Here is a 13,070-nt window from a genome sequence, read left to right on the forward strand (position 1 = left end):
GTCGAGATTCATGTGTGTTGTAGCGGATTTTTGCCATAGGTTTGATCCCTAAGAGGTATGTAAGCTTCCATAGTGTTGGGTTAGTTCACCCACACGCCAATCATGTTATTTCCAGTGAAATTTCATTCTTGAAGTTGAAAGATTAGAGTTCTTGATGAGTTCTTGATAGGTGTTCTTCTAGTTCATTCTAAATCTTGTTGTGTTGGGATTTTGATGATTTATTGAGATGAAATTTAGTAATTTGAGTGTTGTTTGGAGTATATTAGAGTGTACTTATGTTAAGTAATCGAATCCAAGTGATTGGGGAAGAAACCGTTCGATTCTAGGCGAGTTAGGGTGAGAAAGCGAGCAAGGAAAATTCATCGTATTTTCTGGGTTGGGGCCTGGCACGATGAGCCAGTCAGAGTGCCCCAAACCCTCCTCTGAAGTTTAGGGGCTAGCGCCCCGCGCCACCCATAGCGCCAGGGTCGCCTGCCCCATCCAGTTTGTCGTCGGTTGCCCCGTTTGAGTTCGTTTAAAGTGCACCTTCACTCCTTTTCGATTCTAACTACTCTAAGCTATTTCTAAACACCTAGAAATAATTCATAACATGATCATAACCTTGAATTCATAATTTAAATTCAAGGTAGAGTTAAAAGTTAAGTTTTGAGAATTCTTTCGAACATTCTAAGAAAGTCCCTTTGAGTCCTTTTGTGGAGTCTTCTATAACTTTTAGTAACTTGTTTCAAGATTCGAGCAAGTGAGTATGACGATAAGGATAATGTATTCATGAGTCTACTTTGTCATCATGAGATCTTTCGTATCATGAACCATAACCCTTGAATTCATAATTCATATTCAAGAGAGGGTTAAGAGTAGAGTTCAAGAAAGTCTTTGAGTTTAATTATGAATCCTTTGAGATCCACCATCGATTTGAGTTAAGTTTTGAGAAGTAAGTATGAGAATGAGAATAGTCGTATACCTGAGTTCCTTATTGATATTTTGACCCTTGAGTCAAGTCGTTCATGCCCATAACTTCCGCATGAACTCCATCAGTTTAGTATCTTTGAAAAGACTAGTATCTTTAAGTTCTAAGTCTTGAGTATCGAGTTCCTAACCCTTCCGAGATTATAATCTTAATCATGGGAGTATTACCTATTACCCATGAAGTCCATGAGTTGAGTTGTTAATACCCATAATTCCGCATGAACATTATAAGTCGAACAATCTTGAGATGAGAAGTATCTTTGAGTCCTTGAGTTGAGTAGTTCATGCTCATAATTCCGCATGAATCTTCTGAGTTGAGCATTCTTGAAATTTGTAGTATCATTGAAGTTCTTGAGTTTCAAGTATTTGAGTTCTATCTATGGTTATTAAAAACCTTGCATTGAGTCGTTCAAGTCCATACTTCAGCGTGAACCATTTTTTTAAGAAGTCTTTTACAAATGTTTAAACTTTGTTTTAAGACTTAAGCTTTGAAGTTGAGTAAAGAGTAAGAGTAAAGTTCATTTTCTTCAAAAAGTATATGGGAACTAAGTATTCCCAAGATGTTTGAAAATGTTTTCACATTTTGAGAAAGAAAAGGGAACACCGATTCCAAGAGAGTTTTTAAGCTAAGTTTTGAGTAATTATCTCAAACCAAAGAAAGAAGTTGTTTTAAAACATATGAGCTAAGTATATATTTGGGAGTAGTATTGAGCACCGATATGGGGATGCGAGTTCATATTAACTCAAGTCTCCATAAATCATGTAGCCACCATGGATATTAATGTGTTATACTTTTTAGATGATCACATAAGTTAAGCTAGTGGATCCACTAAGTTAAGCGTTCTATATGACGGCAAAGTATAGGACAATTCCGGCAGCGTGGGCAAGACGTTGTATCACCACTTAGGCTCATAGTGGTGATTGTCGGTTAGAGAAACTCCCACGACAGTAATTGCATGGTTCCTCAAGGGGTTCTGCTTAGTATGAATATTGGGGGTATGAGACTTCATTCATGCATTGCACAAGTAGACTTTGAGAGGGAGCATGGTATGTCTTTTATGAATTTATGATTATGAGTTGACATCATGTTTTAAACAGTTTTCCTTCTTCTTTATATTGCACTTGTTTTAAATTGCTTTATAATGAAATGAGTTCAGTTAAGTATTCATTAGTCGAGTATCATATCTTTGAAGTTGAGTATCTAATCTTTGAGTCGAGTATCATATCTTTGAGTTGAGTATCTAATCTCTGAGTTGAGTATCTTATCCTTGAATACTTCTGAGTTGAGTAAGTTTGAGTAGTTTTGAGTATCCTTGAGTATTCCTTGGGTTGAGTAAGTTTGAAAAGAGGTAAATATGTCTCCTTTTTATCAAGTTTCATGCTTATGTTTATGTTTTAGAATTTTCATTACATGCTCGTACATTCCACGTACTGAGCCATTTGGCCTGCATCTTCTCATGAAGCAGACACAGGTATTTAGGATCATCAACATGAGCTTCGTTGATACATTCGAGAGTTTGAATTAGCTATGGTGAGCCTCCTTGTTTTCAGAGGATTTCATTTACTTTTCAATTTAGTCAGGATGTCGTGGGTCTTGTCCCGACTTTCATCTTTATCAGTTAGAGGCTTCATAGATAGTCAGTAAAGTTGAGAATTATGTATTATTCATTTATTTTATTAAATATTTTAAAGACTTAAGTTGCCTATTTTATAGCGAGTTGAATATATTATTTATATTCTAAGTTGTTCATTTGAGTTAAAGATTTGAAAAGATGAGTTTATAAAATTTTATTCAGTTTTAAGCTTTTGCATGCTTAAGTTAGTCTTCCGCTTGTAGTCAGCCAATATGGGGGTTCACTTGGGGACCAGTAATGGTTCTTGAGTGCCGACCACGTAGGGTGTAGACTCGGGTCGTGACACAAAGAGTATAAAAACATTTACTGATATTAGTTAATTGTCATTAAATCTAATGTCGCTATAGACTTTAAGGACATTTACAAAGTGTACTAATTATCTCTAAAAAATATATTTAGTGACAATTAAGTTATTATCATTAATTAATTGCGGCTAAAAAAACATTTTTGTCACTTGAATTTAAAAAATATTAAAAAGTTGTATTCACTTTTTTCACTCCTTATCATTTTTAGAAAAAATCAAAAAAATAACTTTAATTTGTATCCATAGACAATACAACTCTAATTTCAAATATTGATCGACACGAAGTAAATGCACTGTGTAGAAGATGAAGAAAACTTGCAGAGAGAAATTGAGACTACATGATTTTGGGAAAAATATCATGTATTCCACAATGAACTGAATCTGTTACATTTATATACCTTGCCACGTTAGCTCTAACTAACTATTAACAAATCACTAAATAACTAATTAATCACATTACTTAATTAAATCAGCTTAGTTATCTATAAGAATCACTAACTGAATTAAGGCACATTAATAGTACACTTTCCAAGTTCCTTCACCCCCCCCCCCCCCCCCAAAGCTAGGAGTTATGAAGATGTTCTTCATGCCTAGCTTGGACATAAGATGACTATGTGAACTTCTTCCAAGTGCCTTAGTGAACACATCTGCAGGTTGATCTGCTGAGGGTATATATGAAGTAGTGATTAGTTCATCTTGAATTTTTTTCTCCGGTGAAATGGCAGTCAATGTCCAAGTGCTTATGTAACGCCCTGGAAAATTTTGAGCTAAGACTCGAACCATCCTTCGTTGTGATTAGGATTTTACCGAAGAATTTAAAATTTCTTGAGTGTTGAGGTCAATAGATGTAGCACCTTGAGTTCCAAGAAGAACTAAAGAGAATTCATTCAAGTCATTCCTAAGTTCCTTCAAGTGTTGGGTCAACTTCAAACGACCATAACTCCTAGCTCAGGATGAGTTAGGTGTACTACAAGATACCGTAGGAAAGATCTTTGAATTACCTTTCCAACTCCACCGAGTTTGCTCATTTTCGAGTTCATATGAGGGAGATATGCCCATTTGAAGTCGGGCTGTCCAAATAAGGAAAGTTACCCGAAAATAGTAAGGGGTATTTTTGGTCTTTTCCTTACCCAATCAGATTTAATTCATTTTTAGTAAGGTTTTAGGGGTCTAATCTGATTAGGTTCAGTTTTATAATCCTAATATACGCCTAGGGTTTTAGTTGAGAGTTCAAGAAGAGAAAAGAGGAGAGGATCAAGGTGTTCGTCGAGGTTCTTGAGAGTTGTTGCGGATTTTCGCCATTGGTTTGATCCCTAAGAGGTATGTAAGCTCCCATAGCGTTGGGTTCATTTACCCACGCGCCAAACATATTTAATTCTGTGTATTTTCGTCCTAAAAAGATTGAGAATTTGATGTTCTTGAGTTGTGTTCTTGAATTGCTTTCGTTCTTGAATTTGGGATGAGATCGAGGAGTTCTTGAGAGTTTAATGTCAATTATTAGATTTGATTTGAGTTACAATCTTGTGTATATGTTTTGGGTACCTGAATCTAAAGAGATATTGAGAAAAAGAATCGAAATTAATCGAATTAAGGTCAGACAACGAGAGGAAAAGGTCGTCAGTTTTGCCAGGGGGAATGCTAGCGTGGCGCTCCCCTGTAGCGCCAAGAAGGCAGGGGCAGCGCGCCAGCAGTGCGCCAGAAATGTCTCTCTAAACTTTAGGGCTGGCGCGGCGCGCCAATAGTGCGCCAGGGTCGTCCGCTCCAATCTTTTTTTGTCGTTTAGCCCGTTTGAGTCCTTCTAAAGTGTACTAACACTTCCTATCAATTCTAACTACTCTAAATGACTTCTAAACACCTATAAATTATTCATAACATGAATCACAACCTTGAATTCATAATTCAAATTCAAGGTAGAGTATGAGTTAAGTCTTGAGAGTTTATTTCAAATTTTTCGAGAGAGTCCCTTTGAATTTGTTTTAGGAGTCTTCTACAACTTCTTATAACTTGTTTCAAGACTCGAGTAAGTGAGCATGAGAGTGAGGAGAATGTATTCATGAGTCTACAAGATCACCAAGATCCATCATACCATGAACCATAACTCTTGAATTCATAATTCACATTCAAGGGAGAATTAAGAGTAAAGTTCAAGAAAGTCTTTTAGTTAAATTGTGGATCCTTTGAGATCAATTATCACTTTGAGCTAAGTTTTGAGGAAGTAAGTATGATAATGAGAAGAGTCGTATACACGAGTTCCATATCGTTATGTAGACCCTTGAGTCAAGTCGTTCATGCCCATAAATTCCGCATGAACTCTATAAGTTGAGTATCTTTGAGAGGAGTAGTATCTTCAAGTTCTAAGTCGTGATTATCGAGTTCCTAACCTTTTAGAGATTATATTCCTAATCATGAGACTATTATATTTTAACCATGAAGTCCTTGAATTAAGTAGTTCATGCCCATAATTCCGCATGAACCCTATAAGTCGAGTAGTCTTGAGATGAGAAGTATCCTCGAGTCCTTGATTTAAGTAGTCCATGACCATAATTCCGCATGAACCCTCTGAGTTGAGTATTCTTGAAATGAGTATTTTCGTTAAAGTTCTTGAGCTCTGAAATGTTCAGTCTCGAGTATTGAGTTATATGTATGGTTATTGAAAACCTTGAATTGAGTCGTTCACGTCCATAATTCGGCATGAACTTTATTTCGAAAAGTCTTTTACAATATTTTTAAACTTGTTTTAAGACTTGAGCATTGAGTTAAGTAAGAGTAAGAGTGAAGTTCATTTTCTTCAAAAGATTATATGGGAACTAAGTAGTCCCAAAAAGTAAATGTTTTCACATTTAAACAAGAGAGGAAACACCGATTTCCAAGAGAGAATTTGAGCTAGTTTTTGAGTAATTATCTCAAACCACAAAAAGAGTTATGTTTAGAGCTGTCAAAATGGGCTGACCCAATCCAACCCAACCCAACCCTAACGGGCTAGAGAGTTAAATGGGTTGGGGCGGGCCGACCCTTTTAATTAAAGGGCCTATAAAATAGTAGCCCAACCCAGCCCTAAGCGGGCCACGGGTTGGGACGGGTTGGCCCTTCAACCAAAATATGAACAATATTACTCTCTTAGAAAGAGTATCTAAGAGTATCGAACGTTGACGTCTATGAACACGACATCAATACATACAAATTTTTATTTATGAATCACATACTTCGGAGAATACTTACAAAAATACATTTATGAATCACACTCTTCGGTGAATTACAAAAATTCACAATAGTCAGCGTAAGATCCTCCCACAAAAAACTAGCTAGTTTAAAAGACTTGATTTTTTATTTTTAAAAATATTTATTGATAAAAACTTTACAAATAAAACACTACAAAAAATATATATAAAAAGTATTCATGGCCTCTGAGGCTTGCGGGTTGGACCTACGAGGCCAGCGGGCCAAATGAGGCTGGGATAAAAAGCCTCGTTCCTAAATGGCCAAAAAAATTAGGCCCAACCCCACTTAATTCAAAGGTTGGGTTGGGCCGGTCTAGCGGGCCAAACCCATTTTGACAGCTTTAGTTATGTTATTAAACATATGAGTTGAGTATATTTTTTAGAGTAGTATTGAGCATCGTTATGGGGACGAGTTCAGATAACTCAAGTCTCTATAAACCATGTAACTAATGTAGGTAGAAAGGGTCATACTTTTTAGATGATTCCTTAATGTTTTTTAGCATAGACTAGTGGATCCATTTAGTTGAGGCGTTCTATATCCCAGTAAGTTATAGAACAGTTCTGGCAACGCGGGCGAGACGTTGTATTATCACATAGCTCATAGTGATGGTTGTCAGTTAGAGAAACTCCCACATAATTATATTACTTTATTATATACAAATTGAGTTGTTATTGTATTCTTCAATACATTGAGTTGCTATCTATTGTTTTAAAAGATTTCCATATATTGCATCTTTTATTGTTGATTTATTCTTGAGTATCTTAAGTTGAACTGTGCTTCATTGAGTCGAGTACCTTATTGTTGAGCCCCATTTCACTGAGTTGAGAATCTTATTTCTGAGTTGAGTATCTTACCTTTGAGTACTTCTGAGTTGAGTAAGTTTAAGTAGTTTTGAGTATTCCTTGAGTTGAGTTGAACTATGTTTCTTTGAGTTGAACTATGTTTCTTTGAGTTGAGAAGAGGTAAGTATGATTCCTTTTTATCCAGTTCAAGCTTATGTTATGCTTAAGAATTCATCTTACATGACTATACATGTACTGAGCCATTTGGCATGTATCGTTTCATGATGCAGATACAGGTATTCGGGATCATCAACAAGAGCTTCGTTGATACCACATGGAGTTCGAGTTAGCTATGGTTAGCCTCCTTGCTTCCGGAGGATTTTATTTACTTTTCAGTTTTGTCAGAATGTCGTGGATCTTGTCCCGACTTCCATCTTTGTCATTTAGAGGCTTCATAGATAGACAGTAGAGTTTGAGAAGTCTGTTTCATTATCTTATTAAATGTATTAAAGACTTGAGTTGCCTATTGTTGGCTAGTTAAATATTCTATTGATATTTAGAGTAAATCATTTGAGTTAAAACTTTGTATTTGAGTTTCATGAATTTATTCAGTTTTTAAGCTTTGAATGCTTGAGTTAGTCTTCCGCTTGTGGTCAGCCAGGATGAGGGTTCGCTTGGGGATCAACAATGGTTCTTGAGTGTCGGCCACGTCCAGGGTGTAGGCTCAGGCCATGACAACTTAGTCCTTTCATGGAACACTGAATTTGCAACAATATGTAGAGCTGACTTATTGTCAGAAATAAAGAGATTGGAGTCATCAAATCCACCCAAGTTCCTTCAGTAATCCCGTTAACCAAACCTCTTTTGCAACTAAAGAGGTCATTGTTCTATACTTAACTTCTGCTAAACTCCTAAATACAGTAACCTGCTTCTTGGACTTCCAAGATATAGGAGATGTGCCATACTGCACTAAGTAATCTGTAACTGACCTCCTGATATTCACACATGAACCCCAATTTGCATCACAATTATACTTTTAGATGTGCTCTTTTTTCTACTAACATTAGAATTCCCAAACCTGGTACATGTTTGACATACTTTACCACTCTCATTGTTGCTTCCATATGAATGGTCTTAGGAGAATGCATGAACTGGCTAAGGCACTGCATAACAAATGTTATATCAGGTCTAGTAGTGGTTAAGTATAGTAACCTCCCTATTAATCTTTGGTATTATGTAGGGTCTCATAGGGGCTTATCCTTATGTATGGGTGCAGCATGTTGGTCTAAAATCAGTGTAGTGAGCTTTTGATTCACTTACATGGGTGTTGTGAAAGGTTTAGCACCTGCTAGTCCTATATCTGAAATCAACTATAGGGCATACTTCCTCTGATGCATTAAGATTTCATCTTTGTGTCTGGCAAAAATGCCAAGGAAATACTTGAGTTCTCCCAAATATTTTATCTTGAAGGCCTTGTGTAAATTTATTTTCACTTCCAAAATAAAAATTATTTTTGTTTAAATTTCATAATTTTTATAACCAAGCAGGCTAATTATTTTAAACACAATTTTCAGTAACTGGATTTTTTTTTAATAAAGAAATTCTAAATATGACTCCATTTTCTTAAACCTCCATTTGTCAAAAGAGAATATGTTATAAAAAAAAACTAGGGTATCCAAAATGCATGTCCGTATTTTTCTCTAAGTAAAGTCACAAGATACATCAACTCGAATCTGGCTCCTTTCCATTATCTTTTTTCTCCATTTTGTGAAGTGCACATCTAGTTAAAAGACATGTGTCTTATTTAAATTTTAGAGATTAAGATTATATTAAAGTAACAAGTATCATAACCATGTTTTTTTTTTCTGGTAAACTGTGAAAAACTTACCATAACCAACAAAGCAACAATACACACTAAAGAGCACTTAACAACCAATACCACCTTCTAAGAAGAGTGTAAAGGAGAGAGGCCTCAACAAAATCAAGTAAACTAATTACAAATCAATTTCTGTATGTATCCTTGACACCTATGAGCTTTCTTAGACAACTTAAGAAGGTCTAATCTCTCTACAATTTCCTTCTTGATCTGGACTATCACTATGTTTGCCTGTACAATTGTATGCTTAAAATTTTTTCAGTTTCTAGCTCTCCAAGTGTGATATATAACAGTTCCCCATATAGCAGCCACTATCTTTTTTTTGAATGGCTTCCAATGGTTAGATTTGATACTTTCCAGCACTTGCTTAACTTCACCTGGTAGTAGATGCACATCAGCCCATGTCAATATTTTTGAGCTTACTTGCTTAAACCAGTCACACTCAGCAAATAAATGCTTTGTAATTTCTATCTGTTGTCCATCGCATAAACAACATGTACTATCTCCAACTGGGATATGCATATTAGCTAACCTTTCCTTTGTCAATAATCTTCTTTGTTCAGCTAACCACAAGATGAACCTGTGTTTAGGCTGAGCAACAACAGTCCATACAAATTCAGTTATCCTCCATCTTCTTTGTTGTCCAAGTAACTTATTCTAACTCCTAGTAATAGAATATTTCCCACTAGGAGCTAGATTGTATCTGCCATTAGTGTACCAATTTAGCATACTTTCTTTGATACCATGAATTTTCCTCCAATACCAGCTACTGTCAACAGGAACCTTGTGCGCCCAAATATTTCCATCAGCCTTTATATAAATACCATGAACCCATCTTACCCACAAAGAGTTTTTCTTCTCAGATAATTACCATAACAACTTTCCAACAGAAGCTATATTCCAGTTCATGCATCCCCTTATATTCAAACCACCAGCTTTTTTAGGACAACAAATCTTATCCCATGTTACAAGTGATATTTTCTTTCTGTCATTAGTTGTTCCCCACAAGTATTCTCTACAAATCTTATCAACTTGCTTCAAAACACTTTGAGGGAGAATGAAAACTGCCCCCCAAAAGTTATGAATGGAAAACAAAACAACATTAATAATCTGAAGTCTACCAGCATAAGATAGCTGAACAACATATCCAGTTTTAATCCTATTAGTAATCTTCAAAATCAGTTGGTGGCATTCTAACTTGTTCCACTTGATAGAAGATAAAGGAAGGCCTAGATACCTGATTGGAAAGGTACCTAGAGCAAAACCAGTTCTAAGCAACAATTTACTTTTTGGCATCATCCTGCTATGAACAAATTTGACTTGTCCATATTAGCAATAAGTTCTGTTGCAGCACTAAAATGGCCCAATGATTCCATAACTCTTGATACTGATTTCAGATTTCCTTTACAAAATATCATCAAATAATCAGCAAAGATTAAGTGTGTAAGATTTTGTTGCTTGCACATGGGGTGAAACTTAAAGTTCGGTAGTTCACTCATTGTTTTAAGAATTCTGGACAGATATTCCATGACTAGAACAAATAAAAAGGGAGACATATAATCTCCCTGTCTTAGGCCCCTTCGTCCAGCAAAGTAACCATGACTTTCTCCATTCACCTTAATAGAATACATTGGAGATGTAACACAAGTCATCACCAACTGCGTGAACTTGACTGGAAATCCATATCCCATGAGGGCCTCCTCTATAAACTCCCAACTCACCATATCGTAGGACTTTCTTAAATCAATTTTCATTAGACATCTAGGAGAAGTCTTCCTATTATAATGTCTAAGAATGTCATGACAAATTAAAATGTTATGAACCATAGACCTACCCTGTACGAAGGTTGCTTGGTTATCTGCCACTAAGTGAGTTACATCATCTTTAAGCCTGAGGTAAATCATTTTGGAGATGCATTTGTAGATCACATTACAACAAGAAATAGGCATGTATTGACTTGCAAACTCAGGATAATCAGAGCAATACAAGTACTATTAATTTGTTTCAACATTTTCCCATTCTTGAAGAAATCCATAACGCATCAATAATATCAGGTCCAATAATCTCCCAAGAAGCTTTAAAAAACCCACTCCCATAGCCATCCGGTCTTGGACTCTTGTTACTATCAAATTTAAACATCACATGTTTGACGTCTTTCGCGGTAAAAGGGTGCATTACATCAATCTGTTGTTGAATTGTGAGTGTAGGACCATTTCAAAAGAATCTATCAAAAGCTTTCCTCCTTGTTTCACATCTCCTACCTAGTATCTCCTCATACTATTTGACAAATAAGCTGGCAATGATGTTTCCAAACACCATTCTCGTCCTTTAATTGTGTGGTAGCATGTTTCAGTCTTCTATGTTTGATTACAGAATGAAAGTAATTAGTATTGGCATCCCCCAGTTTAATCCAATTTGCCTTGCTTCTATGTTGTAAGAACATCTCTGCCATATATGATGTATTTTTGAACTTCAAGAATTTCTCCTTCTCTTCTTGTTGAAGTGTCATATTCATGGGTTCAGCTTGCAGCTTGTTCTATGCTAAATATAGAGCAATTTTGTCATCATTTGCTTCAGCTACAACATTTCTAAAGAACTGAGTATTCAAGACTTTCAATTCTTAAGACACTCCTCTACAAAAGTGACCTTAATGGGACAATGATCATTGATTCACTCAAATAAACAGTTAGCTTTGCAAGTAGGAATGGTGTCTAACCAAGCATTATTGATAAAACTCCAGTCAATTTTTAAAAAAATTCTCTGATCAATACCTTTGTCGTTCCAAGTGTACTTCTGACCCTAATGAGCCATTTCACTGAGCCATAGGCGTATCCAAGATTTTGAGATGATGGGTGCACTGCTATAAAAAGGTTGATCTATGATATAAATTTGATCGATTTGACATTTAGGGTTTTACTATTGAAAATCGTTAAAATTTTAAAATTATAGGTCTAATATATATATATATATTACCAATTACCACTTAGAGAAGTGTTATCTAATTTTAGAAAGAAAAAAAAAACAAGATAAATATAAAATTCAAATTTCTAACCTCGCGGAGAGATGTGCACCTGGTCATAATCACATTATGTGATACTTTTAAGTGTGGGTTTACATATCTATATTTCAATGTTTTTAAAAAAAATATAACACTATTATATATGATCTCGGAAGGGGACCATGGGTTCACGTGAATTCGATGACCCCCCTTAAATACGCCTCTGCATTGAGCCCACACCTGTCAATACAATTTTGGAACTCAATCACCTCAGCCCATGTAACAGGGTTCCCACCCAATCTATCTTCACTTTTCAAAACAGAATTAAAATCCCCAAGGGCAAGCCAAGGTTTAGCATTCCTTAGACTATGATTTTCAAAACTCTCCCACAATGATCTCATTTCATCTCTAGTGTTAAAAGCATAAACAAAAGAAATATCAAAAAACAATTGTGAAGGCTTATGACAAAACTCGCATGTTATTACTTGAGCAGTAACTGATTTTGGCACCACATTATAGTAATCAGGTCTCCAAACTATTATAATCCTACCACTATAATGAGACTCCAGATTGGTAATGTACCTCCATCCTCCAAATAGCTTACTAATCACCTGGTCAACCTTATTAATTTTGATCTTTGTTTCAAGCAAATCGATTATACCGACTTTTTCCTTGTTGCAAAGGATTTTAATCTCCTTTTGCTTATTCGGGGCATTGAAAAACTACTCTCCGAATTTGGTAAAAAAAGATATTCTCTGCAAATTTTGATATTAATTAATATTATTAATTTCATCTTATATTTTTATATTCAAATATTAAATTGTATGATATTTAAGGTGAAATCAACTAAATAATATTTTGTGCTAGTAAACTTTGTTCTTGAAATATTATATGTTGAGAAACAAAATTCTTTTTGAAGAATTATCAATATTGACAAAAATCATAAAATAAAAGATCGGGATTTATTTTTTTTTAAAAAAAAAAAAAGATGAGAGGTTGTTAGAATTAAACGTGAAATATCAAAAGTATTCCAAAGTTAAGGAGAAATTGTGGCTATTGTGTTTGAAGGGGAAAAAAGAAATATGTTTTTTAAGAATATCATGTAGGATGCAATTGCCACATCGAATGCATATGTCTACTTGTTAGATTTTATATAAGATTATGTGTTTAATTGTATATGTCCAAAATTTTAAGAATATAAATGACAACTAAAGCTAAATTAAATAGCATATTTATATATTACTATGGTTAAACACTAAATTACCCTGGTCCACATGCCTCACCTTAAATT

This window comes from Solanum verrucosum, unplaced genomic scaffold (genome assembly GCF_900185275.1).
Source record: "Solanum verrucosum unplaced genomic scaffold, falcon-dt-bn FXZP01000264.1, whole genome shotgun sequence".
In the NCBI taxonomy this organism is placed as follows: domain Eukaryota; kingdom Viridiplantae; phylum Streptophyta; class Magnoliopsida; order Solanales; family Solanaceae; genus Solanum; species Solanum verrucosum.